This window comes from Ctenocephalides felis, unplaced genomic scaffold (genome assembly GCF_003426905.1).
Source record: "Ctenocephalides felis isolate EL2017-DRISC unplaced genomic scaffold, ASM342690v1 CF-g0.4_SCAFFOLD_01604, whole genome shotgun sequence".
Lineage (NCBI taxonomy): Eukaryota > Metazoa > Arthropoda > Insecta > Siphonaptera > Pulicidae > Ctenocephalides > Ctenocephalides felis.
Genome location: NW_020537758.1, coordinates 13,935,441 through 13,949,035, shown reverse-complemented (window position 1 = coordinate 13,949,035; position 13,595 = coordinate 13,935,441). Strand labels below are relative to the sequence as shown.

Genomic DNA, 13,595 nt, shown 5'->3' with positions numbered 1-13,595 from the left:
AAAAATAACTGTTGTAAAGTTTTCGAAAACTATCAGATGTTAGTTCATAAAATTAAATTCAGATGGCGGATTGATTAAATTTAAATAACTAGTGTGGAGCGCCCGATGCAAAGGTCTTTACAAAATACTTGGAGCTGTCAAACTTTAACAGTTCTTCCTGATTTAGACAAAAGCGTTTCAAAAAAAATTCGTCTTCTATAACAATCGAATAGCCGAGAGCGTTTAGTCGTCGACATCACGTTGACTGACTAAAAGTTCTTCAGATCGATTCCCAAAGACTCGGATGAAAAATTGGAATCCTAGTTTTTCGGAATTATCAAATATTAGTTCAAAATATTAAATTCAGGTGTCGCATTTCGACCTTGACACTTAGAATATTTCTGAAAAAAAAAACTCAAGTTCCGCACTTGACTGTAACAGAGAGTGTATTAGTTCAAAATATTGAATTCAGGTGGCGCATTTCGACCTTGACACTTAGAATATTTCTGAAAAATCAAGGTTCGCACTTGACTGTAAGAGAGATACATAAAGAGAAAAAAAAAAAAGTAGAGGAAGAACTGGGGAAAGAGAGGGGTAGAGGCAGATGATGAATAAGAGAGATGAGTATGATACACATTCTTTATTAAATTCAATATTAATACAATATAGGAATAAAAATAACTTTTATCATCAATAACTTAAATAGCCGAGCGGTTTAAGTGACCGCATACTCGGTGAAATCACTCTGGAGGCAGGCACAAGGTGAGACGGATCGAGTCCAGCTGAAGGCGACGACGACCAACTCTGAAGCAGAAAAAATGGAGCAGTGCTGGTGGCTGGCTGTTGGCGAGCGCAAAGGGTCCTGAAACGAACACACCAAGTGATGGTCAACCTGAGGTCCACGATGCGAAAGGTTACACGCAGAGAGACACATTGCGGAAGATGCATGCCGAACCCAAGAATCTACCCAAAAACCACAACATGCGAAAAAAAAAACCAAAAAAGGAAAAAAACAAAAAATGTGAAAAAGCGGAAAAAAAGGAAAAAAAGGGGGAAGAGGAGGAGGAGGAGGAGGAAGGGGGAGGTGGAGAGCTTAAAAAAAAAACCCCTTAAGTCCCAGATCAATTTTTCTCTTTTCTGTTCAGTGTTGAAACTTTTTTATGTTTTTTAGTGTTCCCTTACACCAATTCCCAAAACCAACACTCGAATGAAATAAAGTCCACGTTGAAATTTTCACAACGAGAAAAAATTACTGGGACTTAGTTAAAATTTTTAACTTTGTCCCAATAAAATCTTCTCGTTGTGAAATATTCAATGTGAGCCTCATTCATTCGAATGTTGGCTTTGGGATAATACAGCATGCATAAATAACTCGTCTGTCTTAATTGAAAAGGTTTCAGAAAATTTGGACTTATAAAAAAAAATTATCTGAAAGGACTTAAAAGAAAAAAAAAAAAATATTCGAAAGAATTATAATCAGAAAATTTGGACTTAGAAAAAAATATATCTGAAAGGACTTAGAAAAAAAAAAATATTCGAAAGAATTATAATCACAAAATTTGGACTTAGAAAAAAAAAATTATTCGAAAGAATTATTTAATTAATGGATGAAATTAAATCATATTAATCGAATTAAAATCGTTTATACGACTTGATAAAACATGTGAAACCTTTGCAATTAATCGAGACAAAATGTGGTTGACTTGAATAATAAACAAATTATTGGAAAAAGCCACGGAAGAAATTCAATAAAACTTGTAAAATGAAATAAACAAAAATGTTCAAAAATTAGGACATTAAAAACTTCAAAACTGTTTAAAGCTGATTGCTATCCTTTAGAAATTGAGTTAAATAATTTTTACAATTTGAATCAAATAATAAACTTGTTAACAAAATTATGTTTTGTCTAATCATTCAAGTCAACCCTTCGAAACTTTGATTGCATGTCTTGATCAAAATTGTTTTAATAATAAAAAAAAATAAAAATCTATAATTTATCTATGAAACGATATAATTGAATAAATTAAAATAAAACTACAGTAAAATACTTTTAAAATTAACAATTTGGTAAGTCATATTGAGTATTTGAAATAATTTGATCAAAACCAACAATCGTGTTATCAATAATAAGAATGCACATGCAGTCAATATCGCTACAGGGAAAACACATGATTCTTGATACTGGAAATGTCAAATGTAAATACAAATATATTTTCTGTATAATAATGAAATGTAACAAAAAAGAGATTTTTATAGAGAAATTTGTAATTTGTAACAAAATACCATTAATTTAGGAGTTACCTAAGGAAGAATGCTAGGACCCCTTCAACAAATAAGTAATCGATGCTTACAAAAAGCTGTGTTCTTTAACTAATAATTTGGAATTCTACACTACAATCAGCTCATAGTGTTGTTATAGAACGAAAGGATTTCTGATTGACTCTTTATGGAATTGTAATAATATAAATTACTTTCAATGTCTTTAGTACATAAGAGAAATATAAACTTTTTCTTTTATATATATTTAAAACAGGTATAAAATGCACTTGAATAAATTAAAAAAAAAAACTGAATCAACATGTTTTCCCCATAGCAAATTAAATAAAAACATAGTCTTTTATACATATGTCTGCCAAATTAATTTAAAATCTTTTATTTGCATAATAGTTGAATAAACAAAAGATAAATTGTATTTTATGCATTAAAAATTAATAAAGTATACCTTAAGAAAATATTGACTCAAATATAAACCATATTTTCAGCAGATATATGTACGAGCCAAAAAATATTTCACTAAAATATATACAAGCTGCTTTATAAATGATATCGAATAACAAAGAGACAAGTTCTCAAAGCACCTTTCAATAATTTCATTTAATATGATTAACAAGCATAAAATATATTATTATTGAGAAATATTATTATTACAAGCATAAAAAGTAGCATGTAAAACAAACTCGGTCATTAATTGTAAACCTCTTTCAGAAAATAAATTATGGGTAATATTTCTTTATTTATTTCTACTAAGACTATTGTTTCACTAAAGATGACTTAATATATTGTGTCGAAATAAAGATTTTCAAAATTATTTGACTGCTTTAAATTCAAAATTAAGAAAAACTTAATGCATACATATATATATATATATATATATATATATATATATATATATATATATGCATATATATAAGTTAAATATTAAATATTTAAAATATTATGAGTGTATTAGATGTAGTACGATAAATGCCTGTATATGATTCCTGGAATATATTGTTTGACTCGCTTTGTATAAAACATGCTTTGCACTTACATTGTTCGATATCCTCTACAGCACCTCCCAGAACACTAACTCATTACTCGAACCACCTCTGGAGCATCTTCCAGAAATCTCAAGTACTCGACACAAAATCACTACTTTAGAACCACTACATAACTTTAGTCTTTTACAAGTCAATTTGACCTGTTGCAATTGCCCGAGTAAAATCTTTACACAATACACGATACACGACTTACATTAGAGACTTTCGTGAATTTAGAATTCGATAATGAAGAGATATGTGGTGGAAGAGTACTAAAGTATAACCTACAAAAGCACATATATAAATTATACATTTTACAATTGCATATATATAAATAAAACACTACTTTCATCACTGATTTTATACAACATAAAACATAATTTGCAAATGTCCAAGTGGAGTCTTTACTCAACACACAACGCGGCGAACATTTCAGAGACTTTTATGAAAGAATTGGCGAGTTTATCTTAGACAATATACAAATACAGATATGATGCAGAAGTACTCGCAGCCTTCAAATTGCATACATGAGTTTAATTAAAGGATACAATGGATAAAATCTGTAAATGAAGTATTAGGTTATTAGTAGCAATTGCATACATGAGTTTAATTAAAGGATACAATGAATAAAATCTGTAAATGAAGTATTCGGTTATTAGACATAACATCATTTGTCGAAGACCTAAGTACTTGAGCACATATCTGTTCATCATTACACATTTTTATTGATCAGATTGATCTACGTGAATAGTAGAACCATTTGACGATTAAATTAATTGAATCTAATCAACAAATTAATTAAAAACGTTGATTAATTAACTCGCGTGCACTTTCCGCCAAAATCTCCATTACGACTTTGACAGTTCATTTGCATGCAAAATTTGGCGATGTGAGATATGACATGAAGTTCGCCCCGGAGCGCGAAATTTAAATTAAATTCAAACCTAAAAACAGATCAACATTAATATCAAAGTGAATGGAGCAATTTTAGTCTAGGCAATAATATCATTTGTAACTATTTAATATTAAAAATAAATATAAGCAATTCACCTTAATAATTAATAGAATATTAATTATCAATATGAATTAATTCATCTAAAATATTAATATAATAAAACAATATTAAAAATACATATTGTATTATTTTATATATAATACCCTATATAATCTTCTATACATTATTATATAAACAGAGAGAATCTATCACATATCATATTAACATTCAAATTATAGTTAAATATTGTTAAAACATAAACAAGTTTAAATAGATTTAAGATGGCCCGTTAAATAGTTCAAACTGCTTAAAAATATGGATAATTTAATAACATTTACTGAATGAGTTCAGTACCTTGATTTATTGAAAACATTTAATATATTATACTTTTATAAAAAATATAGATTCCAGTCACATTCACAAAAGGCAACAGTTTGTATTTAGATCACACTACTTGCCACCAAGTATAAAATTTTCATAATATTTATAAATAGTTAATATAAATAGTCTTCTTATAGCTAGTACATCCATTAATATCACTTAAGAGATGTAATTATATATATATATATATATATATATATTATAAATTTGAATATTATTATTTGAATATTTATAAGTTTGAATATTATAAATTGTAACATTTGTGCATTTTGACTTGTTAATATTCATTTAAAATAAGATTTATCTCACTGTTAATTTGCGAAAGAATGATGTAGATACTACATCATTGTAGTTTTTCATATTTACAAATTTCATATATAAAATCTTAGGCGACATGTAAGTCAACAGATTGCTTTTAGAAACACACATATCCAGGTAACATAAAAAATTATAAATATTGAGATACTTTTGATACTTTGGCGATTTTTTTTATAAATTTTTTACTGCTAACATTATTAAAATTCTCTGAGCTGATAATTTATTGTCTGTTATGTTTGTTTTGTAATATTAATTATAATTTATAGGTAATAATTAATAATTTTGCTAGCTTAAAATAATATTCTATGTTTCACGACTGATAATATATAAATATTCCTGGCCAACACTTACCGACAAGTAAATCATGCTATTTTTGTTTGAGTTTTGTTTTATCTTCGCCATTTAATAACACTTCTTTAGTTGAAGCAAGACGAGCATTGGCTTTGCTTTTTCGAAACTGTATGTCTGTTCCGTGCAACCAATCTAAGACCCCCAAGACACCAAAACACTGGTTGAATCTGTAGAATTAAAATATTTTTAGATTAAAAAGTAATTGTTTTGATTCATACTTAATTAACTCGAAGTCGAACAGTATTTTACTCATGTACAACCTTTTCCTTCCGGCTCGGTAAAGATAATTAAATTATTTAGTTAAATATTATTATGGAGAGTATTTTTCTTCTTCTACTTACTTTAAATGGTGATAATCGTGTGACTCAGGGCTTGGAAAAAATGGAAAATAATATCCTGAATGAGCATTCAAGGTGTTCAGAATTGCCATACAGAACCAAATGCTGGCTGTAGTTACATGGGCACCGGTGATCAAAAGGCCCGATAAATGGTGGCAGCAAATTTGAAAATATATGTTCTATTGGGTGGCAGTAAATAGCCGTCACAGCAATTGGAGCTGTCCATTCGTGATGCTGCTTGTGTATATGTTTGTAAATGTATTTACTATGCAGTAACCTAGAGTAAATATATAATATTTATTATGTGTAATAAAATATATCTAATAATATGAATTATATAATGCACTGAATTAGATATATTATAATATGTAAAGGAAGCGTAAAGATATTGTGACGAGCCAGAATGACCACGATATCACATTGGCATTTTTTAAACAAAAATGTTTTTTTCGTTGTTAGTTTTTTACATAAACAACCTAAACCATTACATAAGCGAGGTGTAAACAAGAAAAAAATAGTAAATATTTTTTTTGCAAAAGATTCAATAATTATTCATTGACTATTATTATTCAGCTTTATTTTTAAATTTATTTTGCAGTTCATGCAAAATTGCATATTATTTATATCAAATATAGATCCACTATCGCGTGATAACATGACGGATAATTATAATTGATTTTTTATGTTTTGAATCCGGCTTCAAAGGTTGTTTCGTTCTAAGGTCAATTTTTGGCAATTATTATATCACGTTTTTCCCCCACCAACGTGTTTCGATACAGACGCAATTTCGATAAAAAAAAATATGATAAAACCCGATAAAAAATTATCTTTGTGGTTTCAACTAGAATGCGAATAACAATCTGCTATTGGTCTTTCTTACTAACTTAAGTTAATACATAATACATAATTATGTTTCAATTATTTAATGAATTTAATAGAAATACTGATGAATGTTGGAGAAAATTCAAATGTATACAATTTTGCAAAAGTATTAACTATTAGATATTGTTGGCACCAACAAACATTTAGGAAAATTTAAAAAAAATTCTAGTACCTATGTGAGTAATAAAATCCTATTTCTTCGATTATTATAAAAAGAACTATTTGTATAAATGCCCAGTGAAATGTTGGTAGTTCTCGAACTTTTGTCATATCACCACCTCTCCATTGAACCCAATTGTATCCAAGTAGAGTCAAAGGAACTTGAACCAGGAATTGATTGAAAAGAACACATCCTATTACCTAACGATATAAAAAAATTGGCAAAAATTAATACAGATATTTTAACATCATATAATTTGACTTGTCCACTTTAAATTTTACACATGGCATGATGCATCTTTTGATTTACGAGAAGAACATACCTTCATTAGCCTTTTCAGATCAACTGGTTCATTTGTGCCGGGTTGAATTTTATATTTTCTTAAAGATGCAGGTTTATTAGTAACGTCCAGAAATGTGTAAATACTTCCTACTGACCAGTAGACAATTATCGTTATAGCCGTCGAGTACACAACCCAAAAATAAAATGGATCATCGCCTGTAAATTGATATTTTTTTAATATTAATAAAAGACGCATTACAGATCATGTTGTAATTTAAATGCAAAACAAATCTTAATAAGGTAATCATTTTAAAATAATTTTGTTTACACCAATATAAATATGTGCATAAATTTTAATAATGATATTCTTTAACTTTATATCTTATTTACAAGCAATTAAATGTAAATTATTTTAATATATGAACCTATTATTATAACATATATAATTATTTACAATTATTGATTATATGTGAATTTATATATAATATATAAATAATATATAAATAATAAAGTTATTTAAATATAGTAATTGATCAACTAGCCTGCAACATCAAGAACTTTTTCCCATCGCGATTGCCAAAAGTCTCCTGATGCACCCCAAAACCTTTGAAGATGCCTGCGACCAAAAATATGTTTTATATAATATATTACTACTAATTTTTAAAAAATAATTGATCCAATTTATAATATAATATGTATTATTAGATATCTTCGAGAAATTATAATAATCCGCTTTCAATTCCTCTTAATAGTATTAGACGAAACAATAGTATAGTACTTCAACACATGTTTGCTTTTTTTTATGGCTTTTGCGAACAATGATTTTAATCAGCAAATTGTCACATGACATTGCTGATATTGTAATAAATCACAAATAACTAATATAAAAATTATTTTTGTATTGAAAGTTAAAGAATTCTCGCAAGTCCTTCCCAAATTCGCTGACAATACCCATCTATTAGTGAATATAATTTTAGTAAGTGTTTTACAAACTTTTTATGAGAAACCAAAGATAAAATAATGAATGAAAAATAGATTTTTTTAAGGAAAGCTTTTAAATTTCAGCAAAGCTCAAACTACATTAATCCTCATTTTTAAAGATAGTTTCCTATAGTATAGTTTATAACTTGGATTTTTGATCTCTATCTCTCTAAAAATTATTTCTTATAGCCTTATAGAATTTTACTGTGGTAAACAAAAAATCAGAATTAGAGCATTATTAGTTCTATTTTCATTAAAATAAACTAACTCACCACATGTTTGTAGTCGTATCAATACAAAGCAATAATGTTTGCAATTAGATCAAAATAATAAACACAAACAAATGTGCTAACAACACAAAACAGTTTATCAAAGACAATGCCAAAGCGTTTGTACAACTGCGCTAATTAAGTAAAATAAATATCAGTCTTTTACATATAGATTATTAAAAAAATTAATTCAAATTTTATTTTAACTCAAATCAAAATAACGTGCGCATCAGTCACTGACAACTGTCCTAAAGTTCAACTTGGATAGATAAACGAAATACATGATATAATTTAAGATACTTGCAAATCATTACTGATAAATGAATAGGGCTGAATACAAAGTTTTAATATAAAACTCGATTAAGAAATAAAGTTGCATCGTTGAAAATTTCAACTGACTGAATTAATTTAACCAATTGCCAAATGACGTTCTGCAATTTAAATGTGATTTAATAAATCAGACGAGGTCGTTGGAGCAATCTAATAATACCAGATAATTTGCAGTGTGAATTCAATAGATTTATATTTATAAAATTATCAAATAGATTGTTGTATGCAATGTTGTATTTTTAATTAGATATTATTTTATTGAAAGTACTTAATTTTTATCATACATTATTAAAATATTCAACGCATAGGGACAAAATTGAAGGATTAGGAAGGAGATCTAAACTTATTAAAATTAAACTGAAAAAATATTCAAAGTATCAATTTTCTTTAATGAATAAAATAAATATTTTGAAATTTGTAACGATGTAAATATCTTTAAGAACCAAAAACCTGACGCTTTTATCATAAAATTTAATAAGTTTTCATAATGCTATTTACAAACAATTATAAATAAACCTTAGTCATGTCTTCGTACGATATAAAAATATTCGATATACTCTTATTAATCCCAAAACCGTTTAAAGCAATTTCATTGTACATTTATTATTAACGAATATTAATAATTCATTTGATGAGTTTTGTTTCAAAACACTTATATTCATCTGTAATTACATATAATACCTGGTATAAATTATCGTTAGGTACAACTGTAAAACAAGTATAAAATTCACATAATGTTCAATATATAGGCTAACGTTTGAAATCGATTGACCCAAATATGAATTATTATCTATTTGATACAATTATGTATTTGAACATCACATTAAAAATTAAAAAAAAATACAATATATTCTCTATATAATAATATAGCTGATTCGCCTCAATTAAATAAATAAATAAATAAATATAATGTTTTTTTTCAAACATTATTAAATTGAATCATATTCATGTGTTAATTAATATTTGATGAATTATGAAACATTTATACTTGTTTATCTATGCATTTATGTTCATTAAATTTAACAGTATGCTCAGCACTCGAGAAGCACATACGCAAATAGGGTCATTCTGACTAATGTGTGTATAAGCCATGACAAATTCTATTGAACATTATGAATGTCATTCTTGCTTTTATTATTTATAAACATATGTTATACGTATTTTTAACTTCCCGTAGGGCAAGTTATAGTAATCGCAAAAAAATCGAAAATGAAAATTTTTATATATCTTTACGTTTCAGAGGTTTCTGAATATTTTGGCATACCTTAGAAAAAATGGATGTATGTGTGTGTGTGTGTATATGTATGTGTGTGTATGTGTGTGTGTGTGCGTGTGTGTATGTATGTGCGGATACCAATTTTCGTCGACGATTTCGGGAACACGGATGAAGTAAGTATAAATTTTGTTTACATTCCTATGGGTTCCGTACCAATGTTTATCCATTAGACGTCGAGGCGGCGCCTACGCGCTTTGACATCTCGTCTCTATGCAGTTAAAGCAGTATGATTGCTTTGAAAAAAAGTTCAGAATTTCCAAAATAAGTCAAAATAAAGAAAACGATTTTCAAAAATCTAATTTTTTCGAAGTAAAAATTTTTCAAAAATGTTAATCGTTTTTAAAAAAATAATACTTTTTGGTACGGGAAGTTCAAGCAATTTGCCTTAAGTCACGATGCCATGCGCCCGCTAGTTACTCTTGTTACTAGAATTTTAGTTTCCAAGAGTGATAGAAATATATTATATTGGTAAATGCGTAACTTTCTACGAATTGTATCAAGTCTCCGGTAGCCGTGATCGTCTAGTGGTTAGGACCCCACGTTGTGGCCGTGGTAACCCAGGTTCGAATCCTGGTCACGGCAATGTCGTTACATTGTCACGGCGGAGATGTATTTATATATTTTTTTTTTTTCAAAAATTATTCATTTTTTATGGATTGTTAATTATTTGATAACATTGCTTGCTATTTGATTATACATATTTTAATACTTTGTTTAACAAGGTGATAACATTGTAATTTGGTTCGTTATGCATACTTTTATACTTGATTGTAAATGTGTGTGTCTAGGTTAGTTAATTTTGATATTGAAATATATGTATAAAATCTTGTAGAGCATATATCAAATGAAACTAGAAAATATTTTAGAGAATCTTTATTCATCTATACGTTTGGGTGTGCAATTTAATGCCGTTATCACTGGATCTATATTTAGTACAATAATTAGAAATAGTAATAATTTGAATAATAGTTTAGTGATTTGAAATATTTATAGTTTGAAATAGTTTTTTTTAATCAGTAGTGCGCGTTTTTTAAATCTGAAACACTCGTTTGTATGTCTTAAAGTTATTTAGACTATGAACTTTGTCGTCATGTTAAGTTTTTTTTAAAAAAAAAGATTTGCAGAGAAACTGCATGACCAGTCTCTCTAAAAAACTATCTATTATTTTTTTTGAAATTTTCCTATTCGGTTCAGATATTTTACGAAAATATGGACGAAATAATTTGCACTTTTCTGCTGATTTCTATGTCCTAAAGTTGATTAGACTATGAACTTTGTTAACCATATGTTAAGTTTTCAGAAAAAAAAAACATATTTACAGAGAAACTGCCTGATTAGCTTTTCTTAAAAACTATCTATGAATTTTCTTTAAATTTTCCTATTCGGTTCAGAATTTTTTACGAAAATGTGGATGAAATAATTTGCATTCTTATGCTGATTTTAAATAGTCATGCAAAACATATTAACATTATATAGAGTTTCATCAAATAGCTTTCAAATTTTTGAAATGGGTTCATCCTTTTTTATAAAACTTCGACAAAAAGTCAAATGCCTGCTCAACTACACACATAGATCTTAAAACACTTTATCCAAATTTTGGTATAAAATGCATCAAAATGACTTGAAATATCGAGATCTGGATCTGACTTGATAGATTTTCTGATCAACTTATTACATTATCTTTTGTTAAATTAAAAAGTCATATCAAGTTTCATCGAATGGCTTTCAAATTTTCAAAATTGCTTTAGCTGTTTTTTGAGAAATCTTCGTCAAAAGATCAAATACACACATAGATCCTGAAACACATATACTTTTTCCCAATTTGGGTATAAAATGCTTCAGAATGACTTAAAATATCGAGATTAGCAAGTCGTATTTTTTGGCCAAAATATTACATTATCCTTTGTTAAATTAAAAAGATAAAAATCTTTTCAGAATCTCATGCTATCATAATTGATTTTGAACATTTAAGAATCACAATATTATTAAAACAAAATCAGATCATACATGTATCATAAAACTTTTTAGTAATTATAGATTAATTTGTTTGTGAAACAATTTATTGTGAAAATAATATGTTATTTTTAGGAGAATATATATATTCGACACTTTCAAGGCAAGGTCTTCATATTTATTAATAATTTGTATTGACACAGATTTTCTTCAGATGTGCCGAATATATCTGTCTTCTGACATGATATTTTCACACATTTTTTTACATTTATTATTCACAATTCAAATTATAAAATTATATAATAAAATATCACAATAATAAAATTATATAGACTCGTGAAAATGGCCTTCAAAACTCCTTGTCCAGGTTTTTTTATTGAATCAAATAAAATGGATAATAAATTGTTTTGACAATTAACTTAATACAGAATTTATAACTATTTGTAAGATGAGATGGCAAGATGACTGAGAACTTCTTTCTATGATTTTATTATAGTTAACAGCGTAAATTTACCAAAAAATTAATAAGTCTTGATAATATATAAATAAATATAAGCTTTCTGTTTTCAAAATTTAAAAAAAATACATCTCCGCCGTGACAATGTAACGACATTGCCGTGACCAGGATTCGAACCTGGGTTACCACGGCCACAACGTGGGGTCCTAACCACTAGACGATCACGGCTACCGGAGACTTGAAATAAGCTTTCCCTACAATGCAGCTAAACGAATGCCCGCATTTTGTTGAATAAGAAGTCGGCGTGCACAGCCGTTCACGCACAGACAACTCATATAAAAATACTCATTGTCTGATTGTATGACTCTCACAAAAAATATGAATTAAATAGATATCTATAATAAATGTTTGTGTTTGTGCCCCAGCCCTACTATATATTTACGACCATTGGTGCTCAAACATCCCACAAAAAATTTCACCACTTCCTAATTTACTTGGTCAGATGGTATAACATCGATTTTTATTTAATACGTTTATTGCCAATATAGTAAAAAATAACAATATTAATAGATTTGTCTTATAGCTTATTTAATTTTATGAATAAACCATTTTTTTATTTGGATGCATGCTGTAGATTAGTAGAAGCGTTTGAGAAACAATTATTCAAGGGTTTGCATTTTAATATAATTTTGCATTTAAAATTACAAATTATATATGTGTACGTTTGCAAAAAAAATATTTATTTGCAGAGAAACTACCTCACCGGCCTTTCTTAAGACTATCTGTCAATTTTCTTTAAAATTTTCCTATTCGGTTCAGATTTTTTTACGAAAATGTGGAAGAAATAATTTGCACTTTTCTGCTGATTTCTACGTAGAACATAGAACATTGTTTGGACAATGAACTCTGTCGACATTTCAAGTTTTCAAAAAAAAAATAGTGATATTTATTTACAGAGAAACAGCCTGACCAGTCTTTGCAAAAAGCTTTCGAACGGTTTTTCAATTTTCCAAATCGGTTCAGATTTTTTTACGAAAATGTGGACGAAATAATTTGCACTCTTCTTATTCCTCATAATTTCTAGTATTTTTATATATTTCAGTAAATGCATGCTCAAGTATGCATTACGTTGTAAGATACAATAATTATATTATTGTCATCATTCATGTTTATATGTATAATGACAATCAATATGGAATTTGTACTTCCAGTTGTTGGTTAACAGGATTCGTAATTATTATTAAGAAAAACATGCATATTATTCGAAGAAAACCTCTGCTCCAGGTTTACTGATAAAGTCTGAGAACTTTGATCTATACCAGTCATATCGGGGAAAAGATAACAG

The 13,595-nt window shown here is 27.8% G+C and overlaps 2 non-coding genes and 1 pseudogene across 2 annotated transcripts; 1 reads left to right on the top strand and 2 right to left on the bottom strand.

The window, feature by feature from the left end:
* Positions 1–5,135: 5,135 nt before the first annotated feature.
* LOC113373013 overlaps positions 5,136–13,595 on the bottom strand; it is a 32,138-nt pseudogene continuing 23,678 nt past the window's right edge.
* Positions 10,351–10,422, top strand: Trnah-gug. Its single transcript has one exon. It is a non-coding gene; the product is annotated as a tRNA-His (tRNA).
* On the bottom strand, positions 12,407–12,478 carry Trnah-gug. The gene has a single exon. It is a non-coding gene; the product is annotated as a tRNA-His (tRNA).